At 47.7% G+C, this 11437-nt stretch overlaps 5 pseudogenes; 4 read left to right on the plus strand and 1 right to left on the minus strand.

The window, feature by feature from the left end:
- The first annotated feature begins 38 nt into the window (after positions 1-38).
- On the plus strand, positions 39-191 carry LOC120522766 (annotated as a pseudogene).
- Positions 192-4609: 4418 nt separating this feature from the next.
- LOC120522767 lies at positions 4610-4727 on the plus strand (annotated as a pseudogene).
- Positions 4728-8351: 3624 nt separating this feature from the next.
- Positions 8352-8472, minus strand: LOC120522765 (annotated as a pseudogene).
- Positions 8473-9474: 1002 nt separating this feature from the next.
- Positions 9475-9629, plus strand: LOC120522769 (annotated as a pseudogene).
- Positions 9630-11058: 1429 nt separating this feature from the next.
- On the plus strand, positions 11059-11212 carry LOC120522768 (annotated as a pseudogene).
- Positions 11213-11437: the final 225 nt, after the last annotated feature.

Below are 11437 nucleotides of genomic sequence, written 5' to 3' on the forward strand. Positions count from 1 at the left end.
CCGCCGGCGTGAAGCGAGGTGGGGGGAGCCCGCTCAACTCATCTACCTGGCAGGGAGATCCTGACACTAAGGTGGTTCTCCCAGGGCGAGGTTTTTCCCCATTCACTCGGTGTGTGACCCCGGATCCCCAAAGCGGGAAATTTCGACTGCATAATTTGTGGTAGTGGGGACTGCGTTGGGCCCTCTCCCTGTTTAGTCCTGGTTCAAAAACAGACTGAAAACATGCGTTTCAACTTATGGAGTGGTGTTTTGGGCGAGGAAGCGGGAGCCTGTGAGACAACGGCCCCTGGGAGCTTTAAGCAATAAATAAAGGTTCCAAAAATTCAATCAATCAATCTGTCTGTCTGTCCATTTATTTATTTATTTTAAGGACCCGCCTTAGAAAAATATAATAAAAATAATATTAATTTAAATTAACTAATCAATGTATTTATTTATCTTAAGGACCCCACATAATAAAAAATAATATAAATAACCTTTCATTATTTTTAGTGCCTCTTTACTGATTTTGGTTTTCCCCTTGCTGAAGACCCCAGCTTCTGGCCCAGGTGGAGGAGGAAAAGAAAACGAGGTGAAGGCACCCTGCTGGCAAAAAGGAAAAAGCTTACAGCACTCGTATTCCGAACGAGGGCTGCTCCTTTCTCTCCCAAATATGCAACTTTGAAGCCCTCTTTCTAAAGCGACAGCCATGTTGTTTTTTTTTTCCCTTCCCTGTCTGTCTTCATTTTTTTTTTTGCCATTCTTTGAAATTTTTGGAATGTCTTTGAATTAGAATGTACGTTGTCCTTCATGCTGATCCCTTCTGTCGGCTCTCGCCTCTACCCCATTTAAGACCCCTGTTACCCGTTCCACCTCATGGATGGGATGGATGGATGGATGGATACATAGATAGACAGATAGATCTCGTCCAGCTCTTCGGGCGGGAGCCTGCAACTTTACAAAGGGGCATCGCAGAAAGGACCAGCAACCTCGTGCCCCTTGCTCGGCAATCCCACAGTGGCATGGGCGAAACGTGAATATCGGAAAAGTTTCTTAGCGGGCCTTTGCCGATTTTCCCACATTGACTCCCGTTGTTCGAGCTTCCCCGGGGTTCCTGAGACTTGTGGGATTCCCCTGAAGTTGCTGGATATCATGGCCAGCCCGTACACTGGTACTGTGAGTGGTGTGGAGACAGAACCTCTGTGTTTTTTCCCAGTTGATTCTGTGGTTGCAGGGTGTGTTCTTCTCCTACTTGTTCAGTGGCTTGTATGGACTGGGTGTTGTGCAGGGGTCATGGGGTTCAGCGGCTGGGGGCATCTGTTGGAGAAGAAGATTCTGGGAAAATTGACTTTGCTGATGATGCTTTTGATTGTTGGGGTCCCAAAGGAGGCTCTGATCAGGGTGCTCAAGGGACTGAGGAGGAGTCTGAGGTCTGGGCTTGTGAGTGTCCCGATGAAACCAACAGCCAGGCCTTTAATGACCTCTTGGCAAGATATCAGCAGTGTGTCTGTTTGGAGGGGTGTGTTTACCTTGTTGAGTGGCTTACTTACCAGCAGTGACATTCATGTCCCTGGTGACTCTTCCCGGGAAACCAGTAGACAGATGGGGGGGAGCTTGGTGGTTCATGAGGTCACTGGAAAGGGGTGTGTGGCGCCTCCCAATATCTCTCAAAAAACGGGGGCCAAGTCTTTAGAGTCAGGCCCCTTTTTTGCTATATGTTTGTGAGAATGGATGCTCCCAGTGACCTGAGATGAAGACTGGGCTCCTTTGGTACTGTGCCCCTTGGAGAATCCTTGTACCGCTGGTTTTGGATTTCTTTTGTGTTCCTTGCGGAATCATGGGGAAATGGAAGGAAACCACGAGGAAGAATAAGGTTGTCACAAATCGTTGTGAAAGTATTGGGGTTAAGAATACAGGAGGATGGAGTGGAAAGAAATGGGGAAAAGATAACCAAAAAAAAAAAAAAAAAAGCAGGATTTTGGAGGTTAAACGAACTTATCAATAGAAGGTGGTAAAAGATATTGCTGATGAAGTTGCAAAGGCAATCCCAAAACTATCGATTTAGCAAATGCTTTTTTCCACCAAAGAAAATAGTAAGAAGAATTGCGTTGCGTTTCAGGCTCTTATAGGTTCATAATGTGAAAAATTGGCAAGAAGGAAGTTGTAATGAAAGCCGAGGAAAAAGAGGTCTGAATATAGAAAGGGAGTTGACTGGTATTATTACAACCAGTCGTTACGCGATATTAAGTAAAACTGGAAGAAGTGACAGACTGACATCTGTAGGAAATAGAATTCAAAAAAGCAAAAAGAGCCCAATTAAATATGGGAGAAATCTGAGTGCCATCTGCAGGAAGGTAAGTGGTAGAGCACTTTTAAGCACGACATGAAAATACAGAGGGGCGTGTTAAATATTAGGATCCATTTTGAGAGGAAGGAGGAAAGAAGAGACTGAAGGAGATGAAAGTTATACAAGCTCACAAGTCTCTCAGGACTAGGAGACTGTAACAGGTTATGAGGGCAAAATTTTACATTAAGCTTCCAACAATTTCACTTTTCTTCAAAACAGCTTTTTATTTGACAAAATATATTCTAAGGAAATCGAAAGACAATGTTTTTATTTTTTTGGGAGGTTCATAGATGAGAAGGTCGCAAGACAGAAAGTGAAGAAACAAAAAAGGAAAAGTGGGGAGAAAGGTTTTCTGACTTAAGGATCTTGTTACATTGAAATACACGGCCGCTATATTACTCTTCTCCTTATAGCAGGAGTTGTGAAAAGGGAGGCAGCGTGGATTTGGCCAGCATGATGGAGTGTGACACTGGCATTGGCTTTATAAACCCAGAATAAAGTAAAACCATATGAGCTAGATTACCCAAACTAAGGCAGAAAAGATGGACTGTATCAGCAGATTAGGCTTGCACACGTTTCGGGAGGTCAGGAAAGAGGTCGGAAGAAAGACAAATCGAATAAACGTGATAAAAAAGAAGTATTAGAAGGCAAGTGTGCATAATAAATAATGGTAAGTTTTTTCCCAACAGAAGCTGAATGGAATGACTAGAGAAAACTTGCCTTTATGAGGTTATCCCAACTTTGAAGCCTTTTCAAACGACAGCCTTATGTTTTTATTTTTCTCTCCCTTCCCCTGTCTGGTTCTCATTTTTTTTTTTTTTTTTTTTTTTTTTTTTGCCATTCTTTAAATTTGAATGTACGTTGTCCTTCATGCTGATCCCTCTGTCGGCTCTCTGCCTCAGCCTATTTAAGACCCCCTGTTCCCATGCCCTCCTCATGGATGGTGATGGGATGTGATAGAGACAGATGGGGATCTCGCCCAGCCGTGGACGGGAGCCCGGGTACCACAGCAGTACCGCTCAGAAAGACCAGCAGCCTCATGTCCTTTCCAACCTGCAATCCCGCGAAAATGCGTGGAGGCAAGCACTGCTCAAGTCTCAACGCACCCAGGGGCTGCCCCAGATCACTCGCTGCCAAAGCCCAGCTTGATACGGGTGGAAGGAGGAAAAGGTGACGAAAGCGGGCGGGGCGACCCCGCTGGTGCAGCGCGCCACGGCACTCGGTATTCCCAGGCGCGGTTCGCCATCCAAGTACTAACTGAGCCTGACTCCTCTGCTTATTTCCCGAGATCGGACGAGATCGGGCGTGTTCAGAGTGGTGGCACAAACGAGGCTGCTCTGTTTTTCTCCCTAATAGGGTGAAACCTGGGGAAGCTTCCTTCTAAACGGACAGCCCTGTTTTTCTCCTTCTCTGTCTGGTTTCGTTTTTTTTTTTTTAATTGCCATTCTTGAAATTTTGCAGGTTATGTCTTTGAATTAGAATGTGCGTTGTCCTCATACTGATCCCTCTGTCGGCTCTTCCGCCGCCACCCATTTAAGACTGTTAAATTGCTCCACCAGCGGATGGATGCCGGATTACGGATGGATGGATGGATGGATAGATAGGTCAGAGAGATCTGTCCGCTCATCAGACGGGAGCCTCTGCAACTTACAAAGGGGCATCTTCCAGAAAGAACTCAGCAACCTTCAGATTCCAGCAACGTGCAATCCCACAGTGCACTGTGAGGCAATCGCTCGTCTCGAACGCACCAGCGCTGCCCTGATCATTTCGGGCGGCCTCGGGCGCAGGTCTCCCGAGGGTGTTTGCCAAAGTACGCCCCACGCCGAGGGCTTCTTCCTCTCGGCCCGGAGCGCGAGGGTCGCCTTCCTCTTTCGCAGTTTTCTTGCCTCCTGCCTGTCTGCCGCCCAAGCCGCCTGTCTTGCTGTTGGCTGTTTCTCATTCAGCATCCCGCCTATCCCACCCTCCTGCTTCTCTTTCCCAGCCAATAAGCTCCAGCGATGGTGGTTGGCCTGGTATAAGCCGAGGTGCACCTGGGGTTGCTTAGTGAAACCTGTCTATTCAAGGTGGTGAGGTCGTGCAACCTCAACATCCGGTCACGTGCACACCCATGCCTACAGCAGCTAGCTCCCCGCGATGCGCGCTCCCGAGGCCAGCAGGCTTCTCCCAAGGAACCCCAAGAAGCCCGGGCGGAGCTCATGCACCAGGACTGTGCTGGGGAAACCTCCTGGGCCGCCGAGCGATGAAGCCGAGGAAGTGAGTACGAGCGCCCGGCTGTACAACCTGCTACTTACCTGGCAGGAGACAACATGATCACTAAGGTGGTTCTCCCAGGGCGAGGCTCATCCATTGCACCGTGTTGACTCTGCTACTCTGCAAATGCGGGAAAACCTGACTGCACACCCAGGTAGACTGGTGCCTCCAAGGGCCTCCCCCATATAGTCCTGGTTCAAAACAGACTGAAAAACATGCGCTTTCAACTTTATGGAAGTGGTGCTTAAGACAGAAGCAGGAGCCTGTGAGACAACGGCTCTGGGAGCTTTAAGCAATAAATAAAGAAGTTCCAAAATCAACCAATCAATCTGTCTGTCTGTTCCATTTATTTGGCTGGCTTAAGGACCCCGCCCAATAGAAAAATTATAATAAAATAATGGTTTAATTTAAATAACTAATCAATGTATGTATTATCTTATGGACCCCCACACACATAATAAAATATAATATAAACAATCATTCAATATTTTTATGCCTTTACGATTTTAAGCCAAGCTCCTTGCTGCCAAGAGCCCAGCTTCTGGACATCGGTGGAAGGAGGAAAAGAAAAGACGAGGGCCACTCCTGCTGGCAGAAAGGCAAGCTGGCACTGTATTCCCAGTAAACGAGGGCTGCTCCTTTTTCTTCTCCCCAACATGCAACTTTGAAGCCTCTTTTTCTGAAATCCAGACAGTCGATGTTTTTTTTTTTTTTTCACCTCTTCCTGTCTGCTTTGATGCATATTCTTTGAATGCTGAACAATTAGAATGTTGTCCTCGCGCGATCTCTTTCTGTCGGCTCTCGCCCGGCCAATTTACTTAAGACCCCCTTGTTACCCGTTCCACCCGGTTTTGATGGATGGATGGATGGATGATACATTAGATATCAGATAGATCTCGCCCAGTCAGACGGGAGCCTGCAACTTACAAAGGGGGCATCGCCCAGAAAGCGACCAGCAACTCGTGAAACCTGCTAACGCAATCCCACAGTGGCATGGAGCGCAAACGCGAATATCGGCAAAGTTTTCAGCAGCCTTCGTCGATTTTCAAAGCATCGCACCAGCCGTTCCCTGAGCTTCCGGTGGAGTCTTTGAGACTAGTGGGATTCCCCGAAGTTGCTGGACATCGCGCCGCCCGTGCCACCGGAAAAATGTGGAGTGGTGTGAGACAGAACTCTGTGTTTTTCCAGCGATTCTGTGGTTCGTCAGGGGTGTCGTCTTTGCTTTGTTCGCGCCAGCTGACTGGGTGTTGTGCAGGGTCATGGGGTTCAGCGGCTGTGTATCTGTTGGAGAAGAAAGATTCAAGGAATATCGACTGCTGATGATGCCGATTGTCGTGGAGTCATGGAGGGGCTCTGATCAGGGTGCTCAAGAGACTGGAGGAGGAGTCTGAGTGTCTGGCCAGAGTGTCCTGGATGAAACCAACAGCCAGGCTCACGACCTCTGGGGTAACAGATATCAGCAGTACGTTTGCTAGCGGAGAGTGTGTTGACCTTTGTTGAGTGGTTTGATGATTCTCTTGGCAGTGACATTCATGTCCCTAAGACTTCCTATGAAGTCAGTAGATGATGGGGGAGAGCTTGGTGGTTCATGAGGTCACTGAAAAGTGTGTGGCGCCCAATATCTCTCTGCAGAATCAAGGCCAAGTCTTTAGAGTCCGGTGCTTCCTTTTCTTGCTATATGTTTGTGAGACATGGATGCTCCCCAGTGACCTGAGATGAAGACTGGACTCTTTGGTACTGTGCCCTTCGGAGAATCCTGGGTACCGCTGGTTTCCACTTTTGCCCCTCATGGAACTGCTAAAAATGGAAGGAAAGTCCGTCGCGTCGCAAGCCAACAAAACCACACACTTGTTCAAAAGCATGAAGAGATGCTGATGAAGGTAGTTAACCTAAAACTATCGTATTTAGGCAAATGTGCTTTTCCACCAAAGAAAATAGTAAGAAGAATTATAAGAAAGTGTTTTGTGTTCTTATAGGGTTCATAATGTGAAAAAAATTGGCAAGAAGGAAGTGCAATGAAAATGAGGGAAAGAGGTTCCGAATATAGAAAGGAGTTGACTTTAAGACACACAGGCAACTGTTGTTAATATGACATTACAAAATTAAAGTTAGCGGATATGATCAGATATCTGCTAGAAACAGAATTCAAAAAAGCAAACTATCGCAATTAAATAAGGAAATCCGAGTGCCATCTTGCAGGGCAAGTGGCAGGAGGACTTGGCACGACATGAAAATACAAGGAAAGGTTAAAATATTAGGGATCCACTTTGGAGGAGAAGGAGGGAAGAAGAGACTGAAGGAGATGAAAGAAAGTTATACAAGCTCACAAGTCTCTGGAGGACTAGGAGATTAACATATGAGGGCAAAATTTGCTAATTAAGCCAGTCAATTTGCTCAGGCTCTTTTTCTGGCAACAGTTTTTTACGGACAAAATATATTCTAAGGAAAATTGAAAGACAATAAGTATTTTTTTTGAGGCCCATAGATGAGAAGGTCGCAAGACAGAAAGTGCTAAAGAAACAAAAAGGAAAGTGGGAGAAAGGTTTTCTGGATCTCTATGATCTTATGATTGAAATATACCGCCGCTTACATATCCTTGTTACAGAGCCGGGAAAGGGGAGGGCAGCGGATTTAGCCAGGTACATGATGGGTGGTCATCTAAGAAGGTTTGGGCTTTATAAAACCCAGTGGTGGAACAAGAAACCATATGAGTTTAGATATCTAAACTATACAGGAGGTTGATGGACTGTATCGTTATCAGGGTTTCAGCAGGATGAAAAGGACTTGTGGAGGAGGTGGAAAGAATTAGTGGAAAAGTAAGGAAAGTGAGAAGCCAGTAAACATTACTGGGAAATCTAGAGAGAATCTAAACTGATATGGAAAGATTGGGGAAAGTTTCCAAATAATCATAGCAGATATAGCCTGGCTACGCCCATGGCCACCAGAACCAACCTGCTTTTAAGTAAAGAAAGAATTTACAAGGGCCTAAATGTCCCAGGACGGATGTAAAAAAAATAAGTCAGTATGGACATGCACGTAATGCCCCACAGTGGCAAGGATATGGGGCATGAAGCAAGGGCAGAGACATATAGTAGACATCAAGCTGGATAGAGACTTGGTGGTGTTTGGGAGGTCAGGAAAAGAGAGGTCGTGGGAAGAAAGATTGGGGACTTAATAAACGTGATAAAAAGAAGTGGTTGTGGAAGGCAAGGTGTGCATACACAAATAAACAGGAAAGTTTTTTTCCAACAGAAAATAATTGAAATTGATCAGAGAAAACCTCTCGTTTTATGAGAAAAATACTCAACTTTAAGTTTCTTTTAAACGACAGCCCTATGTTTTTTATTTTTTTCTCCTTCCCGTCTGTCTTCATTTTTTTTTTTTTGCCATTCTTTTTAAATTTGAATGTAATGCTGTCCTTCATGCCGATCCCCTTCTGTCGGCTCTCTCGCCTGCCACCCATTTAAGACCCCTGTTCCCCGTTCCTCCTCATGGATGGATGGATGGATAGAAAGACAGATGATCTCGCTCCAGCTCTTCAGACGGGAGCCTGCAATCCAAAGGGGTGCATCAACAACCAGCGACCAGCAGCCTCGTCCTTCCAACCTGCAATCCCACAGTGGCATCAGCGAAAGGGCAGCACCGGCTCAAGTCTCGAATGTGCAATTCAGGGCTGCCCCAGATCACTCGGCCGCCAAAAGCCCAGCTTGATACGGTGGAAGGAGGAAAAGAAAAGACGAGGCGAAGGGCTTACTCCTGCTGGCAGAGAAAGGCAAAGCTACGGCACCTTTAGTATTCCCAGGCGGTCTCCCATCCAAGTATTAACTGAGCCTGACTCTGCTTAGCTTCCGAGATCGGACGAGACCGGGCGTGTTCAGAGTGGTATGGCTGCAACGAGGGCTGCTCGTTTTTTCTCTCCCAACAGGCAACTGTGAAGCCTCTTTCTGGGAAACGAAGGCCTCTATGTTTTTTTTTTTTTTTTTTCTCCTTCCCCTGTCTGTCTTCATTTTTTTTTTTTTTTAATTGCCATTCTTTGAAATTTTAAGTTATGTCTTTGAATTAGAATGTGCTGCTAATCCTTCATACTGATCCCCTTCTGTCGGCTCTCTCGCCTCCGCCACCCATTTAAGACTCCCCCAGCCACCCGCTCCACCTCATGGATGGATGGATTGATGGATGGATGGATGGATGGATAGATAGAGCAGAGAGATCTCGTCCAGCCCATCAGACGGGGAGCCTGCAATCTCGAGCAAAGGGGGCATCTCCAGAAAGAACCAGCAACCTCGTGATCCTTGCTAACGCAGCAATCCCACAGTGGCATCAGCGAGGCAAGCACCGCTCAAGTCTCGAACGTACCCAGCGCTGCCCCAGATCACTCGGGCGCCCGCAGGTCTCCCGAGGGTGCTCTGCGTCGCAGGCGAGCGCCACGCCGAGGGGGCTTCTTCTCCGGGGTCTCCGGAGCGCAGGGTCGCCTTCCTTTCGCAGTTTTGCCTTCCTGCCTCCCGTCTGCCCGCCGCCTGTCTTTGCTGTTGGGCGGCGTTTCTCATTCAGCATCCCGCCCAGTCCCACTCTCCTGTTTCTCTCTTCTCCAGCCAATAAGCTCCAGTGCTGGCGGGTGGTTGGTTTGCATAAGAGCCAGGTGCACCTTGGGGTTGCTAGTAAAACCTGGTCTAATCAAGGTGGTGAGGTCGGTGCAACCCCAACATCCGGGCCAGTCACGTGTGCACACGGGCGCTCTGGCAGTGCTAGCCCGCGATGCTGGGCCCCGAGGCCAAAGAAGTCTGGAAGGATCCTCGGGAAGAAGTTCAAGGAGGCCTGACCTGAGGGACTGTGCTAAAAACTCCGGGCCGAGCGATGAAGCTGTGAGGCGGGGAGGATGAGCGCTGGCTGTACAACTCATACTTACCTGGTGGTGGGGAGATACCATGATCACTAAGGTGGTTCCCAGGGCGAGGTTTCATCCATTGCACCTGGGTGTGCTGGACCCCCGCATTTCCAAATGCGAAACTTCACTGCATAATTTGTGGTAGTGGGGATCGCGCTCGCCTCCTGATAGTCCTGGTTCAAAAACAGACCTCGAAAACATGCGTTTCAACTTAGGAAGTGGAAAGCAAGGATTAGGAAGCAGGAGCCCAGAGACAACGTGGCTCTGGGAGCTTTTAAGCACAAACAAAGAAGTTCCAAAATTCAATCAATCAATCTGTCTGTCTGTCCATTTATTTATTTATTTTAAGGACCCCCGCCCAATAGAAAAATTATAATAAAAATAATATTAATTTCTAAATTAACTAATCAATGTATGTATTTTATCTTTAAGGACCCCCCCACACACATAATAAAATAATAATATAATCATTCATTATTTTAGTGCCTTCTTACTGATTTGCCGCTTTCCTTGCTGCCAAGAGCCCAGCTTCTGACACAGGTGGAAGGAGGAAAAGAAAAGACGAGGTGAAGGCCACTCCCAGCGTGGCAGAAAGGAAGGCAAAAGCCATAGCACTCGGTATTCCCAGTAAACGAGGGTTATCTTTTCCCCAAATATGCAACTTTGAAGCCCTCCTTTTCTGAACGACAGCCGTATGTTTTTTTTTTTTTTTTTTTTTTCACTCCTTCCCCTGTCTGTCTTCATTTTTTTTTTTTCCATTCTTGAAATTGAATGTCTTTTGAATTAGAATGCATGCTGTCCTTCATACTCGATCCCTTCTGCCTGGCTCTCTCGCCTCGCCACCATTTAAGACCCCTGTTCGCTCCACCCTCCTGGGCGGATGGATGGATTGATGGATGGATGGATGGATGGATAGATAGACAGAGAGATCCGTCCAGCTCATCAGACGGGGAGCCTGCAACTTTACAAAGGGGCATTCTTCCAGAAAGAACCAGTAACTCAGATTCTTTGTTAACGCAGTAATCCCACAGTGGCATCGCGAGGGCGCACCGTCTCGAACGTAGCCCAGCGCTGCCCCCAGATCACTCGCCGGGCGCCTCGCGGGCGCAGGTCTTCCCGAGGGTGTTCTGCTGCCGCAGGCGAGAGCGCCTTCACGCCGAGGGCTTCTTCTCGGTCTCCGGAGCGCAGGGTCGCCTCTTTCGCAGCTTTGCCTCCGCCTCCTGTCCGCCGCCTGCCGCCTGTCTTGCTGTTGGGCGGTTATCCAGCATCCGCCCAGCCTTGGCCTCCTGTTTTCCAGCCAATAAGCTCCAGCGATGGTGGCTGGTTTGCATAAGAGCCGAGGTGCACCTGAAGTCGTTAGTAAAACCTGTCTAATCATGCGGTGAGGTCGGTGCACCTCAACATCCGGGTTTCACGTGCACACGGCGCCTGGGCAGCAGTTAGCTCCCGCGCATGCGCGGCCTCCCGAGGCCAAAGAAGCCCGGCGATCCTCAAGAAGCCCGGCGAGGCCAAGGACCGAGACGTGCTGGGAAAACTTCCCGCCGCCGAGCGAAGGAAGCCGAGGAAGTGGAGGATGAGCGCCGGGCTGTACAACTCCATACTTACCTGGCAGGGGAGATACCATGATCACTAAGATGGTTCTCCCAGGGCTAGCTCATCCATTGCACTGCGTGTTGACCCCGCGATTTCCCCAAACGCGGGAAACCCCGACTGCATAATTTGTAGGTGGGGGATCATGTCACGCTTCCCCGATAGTCCTGGTTCAAAACAGACTGAAAACATGCTGCTTCAACTTATGGCGGTGTTTTCACATTAGGAAGCAGGAGCCTGTGAGACAACGGCTCTGGGAGCGGTTAATAAATAAAGAAGTTCCAAAAATCAATCAATCAATCTGTCTGTCTGTCCATTTATTTATTTATTTTAAGGACCCCCGCCCAATAGAAAAATTATAATAAAAATAATATTAATTTAAATTA

Source organism: Polypterus senegalus, unplaced genomic scaffold, assembly GCF_016835505.1.
Source record: "Polypterus senegalus isolate Bchr_013 unplaced genomic scaffold, ASM1683550v1 scaffold_1237, whole genome shotgun sequence".
Classification (NCBI taxonomy): Eukaryota; Metazoa; Chordata; class Cladistia; order Polypteriformes; family Polypteridae; genus Polypterus; species Polypterus senegalus.